Below are 2692 nucleotides of genomic sequence, written 5' to 3' on the forward strand. Positions count from 1 at the left end.
TGTCAGCCAAGCCAGGAGTCGGCTTAGCGCGTGAGGCTTCTCGGCAGATCGTGGCCGGTGGTTCCGCGGGTAAGACCGTCCCGCCCCGCCCGCAAGTCGCTTCCCCGAAAACTTTCCCAGACAGGTTTCCCAACTGAAGTGTTGCCTTTCTCCTCAAAATCCCACGCTTCCGGCGGAATGCCTGAGCCGGCGGAGCGCGGGCGCCGAGGAGGCGGGGAGCGGGTGGCGATGCCGGGTGCCCCAGGAAAAGTCGCCGCGGTGCCCGGGCCGGCCGCTCTCGAGTTCCCGGCCTTGTGTGTTCCTAGCCTGCAAAGCAAGGGGGCTGCCTCAAGGCCTGCAGCGTTGGGGAGGCCGTTTTGCTTGGTGGCTGTTGTACTCGAAGAAGGTTCATTTCCGTGTGACTTCGTTTTGCTCTCAGTGGGAGACTCTTCCAGTAGCTCAGCTCTGACAGAAATGCTGTCGCCCCCTCATCCAAAAGTGTAGTCAGGACTCCACAGGGCTTCTTATTGCAAACTGTGCCTGCTTGGGGATACTCTCGCCTTAGGTCCGCGTATGAAAATGTAATGTTTATGTTAACACATATAAACACCTTTGCTATAAGGGCCTCACAGTAACTTATGGAGAGTTACGCTGAGAGAAAAGTCTTTGAAAATAAAATCTGTTATAACTAACTTTGGAAAAAATTACAGTTAAATATGGCCAGAGAAAGTTACAAACCGGGAGAGTATGTTATGTGAGTTGATGGAAAACTTAGTCTTACATATTGTGATACAGTTTTATTATAAATATATAGCATAATTGCCGTAATTAGCTCATCACCATAAAACCTTTTTTGTAAATGTAGCTATCCTTTTTAGTGATTTGTGTATAACTCTAATAACACGACTAACAGATGTCCAATGTTTAGCTTTGACTTGTAAAATTTACTTTCTAACAAATTTGGACTTTTTTTTTTAAGAGAGGTTTTTGCTATAGGATGCATGTGCTTGACAGAAAGAGAGAAACAGAAAGGGAGAAATCACCCCCCGGGGGTGGGGATGGCCATGCCAATCCCTTCTCCTCCATTCTCCTCTCGGGATCTTGGACACGCATGCACACGCGCCTGGCATGAGTTTAAGCCGCCGGTGGGGACTTGAACTGCAGTCGTCTACGTGGGAGTCCAGCGACATAGCCATTACGCTAACTGCTGGTCCCCAAATTTCGACTTTTTATAAGGAACTACTACAAAGTATGTCTATCATTATGTCATTAACTACTTGCATCTGGTGGATACCACTAGCAGCCAGATGTGTGGATTAAAAAATCTGCATTTGCCTAAAGCGATTGCACTAATAGAACAATGGAGGCACTTATTTCTTGCAGGTACTTGTGCAGTGTCCATCCATTTTTATGAGGCCGATGTCCCCACCGTCTACTTTCCTAGATGTTTTCCAGTAGTGATAATGAATTTGCACCAATTTATTCACCACTTTTGGTACAATTCCACAGTGTCCAAGGTTCCGCCAACTACTTGATGCTCTTGATTTGCAGTCTGTGCCCCTGATCAGAGAAAACTCATCTGACTCAAAGGTGAAGTGAGGCTAATTTATTAATATCCTACGCTGTGATTAATGATTCATGAGCATCTGTATATTTGTTTAAATGATAATGCTGTGTTTTATGCACAACTAAATTCCCAGGGTGTTAAAAGTGGATCAAACTCTGTTCTATACTGTTTTCCTGTTTGACAAATACTTGGCGTAAATATAACAAGTGATTTTGTCATATAATCATATAACCTTATAATAAATATGAATGAAAACTGGGACATTTATAAGAAGAACATAGAAGCACTGTTGATTTATATAGTTTGTACTATTAAGTTATTGATAAACAAGAATAATTTATACTTTCATCATAGTGAAAAAGAGTTGTTTTCACCTACTTGGCCAAAAGAATTTTCATAAAACAATATTTACCGCACTGTAATAAATGTAGGTTAATACTGTTACATATAGTAGGTAAATGACAAGAAAAAAATCAATATACAAGAGAAGAAGAATTTTAATAAAAATACAAAATGCATTTAAATCTCTGGCACTTTAGTCATGATAACTGATACTGTATAGTATACAAAGATATTACATTTAATACCTTTGTATGAGATATTATATCAGTGGTCCCCAACATTTTTGGGACCAGGGACCAGTTTCATGGAGAACAAATTCTCCATAGACCCAGTGACAGGGATGGAGGAGAATAGTTTCTGGATAATTCAAGTGAATTACATTTATTATGCACTTTATTTCTATTATTATTACATTATAATATATAATGAAATAATTATACAACTCACCATAATGCAGAAGCAGTGGGAATCCTAAGCCTGTTTTCCTGCAATGACAATCCCATCTGGGTCTTCCTATGAGAACTGTTCTGTCAGGAGGCAGAGCCCAGATGGTAATGCATGCAGTTGAAGTTTCCCTTGCTGACCTGCTGCTCACCTCCTGTCACACAGACAAGTTCTTAACAGGCCACTGACTGGCACTGGTCTATGGCCCAGGGGTTGAGGAACCCTGTATTATATGGTCTTTTGATTATAATGGTCAAAAATATATTGTGAATTTCTGAAAGGAGAATAAAAGAGAAAGAAAGAAACTGGAGGGTTTACTGGGGAGATACCAGGAGAGATATGGGATTTCAGGTGTGAGAT

At 41.6% G+C, this 2692-nt stretch overlaps 1 protein-coding gene across 1 annotated transcript in view; it reads left to right on the forward strand.

Annotated features, from left to right (window-relative positions):
* Positions 1 to 6: 6 nt before the first annotated feature.
* SLC25A21 (solute carrier family 25 member 21) overlaps positions 7 to 2692 on the forward strand; it is a 545709-nt gene continuing 543023 nt past the window's right edge. Inside the window, exon 1 of the mRNA XM_027773393.1 lies at positions 7 to 69. The gene's annotated coding sequence lies outside the window, so the exon portion shown is untranslated. The remainder of the gene's footprint in view (positions 70 to 2692) is intronic.

Source organism: Tupaia chinensis, unplaced genomic scaffold (assembly GCF_000334495.1).
Source record: "Tupaia chinensis unplaced genomic scaffold, TupChi_1.0 Scaffold000350_1, whole genome shotgun sequence".
Taxonomy (NCBI): Eukaryota; Metazoa; Chordata; class Mammalia; order Scandentia; family Tupaiidae; genus Tupaia; species Tupaia belangeri.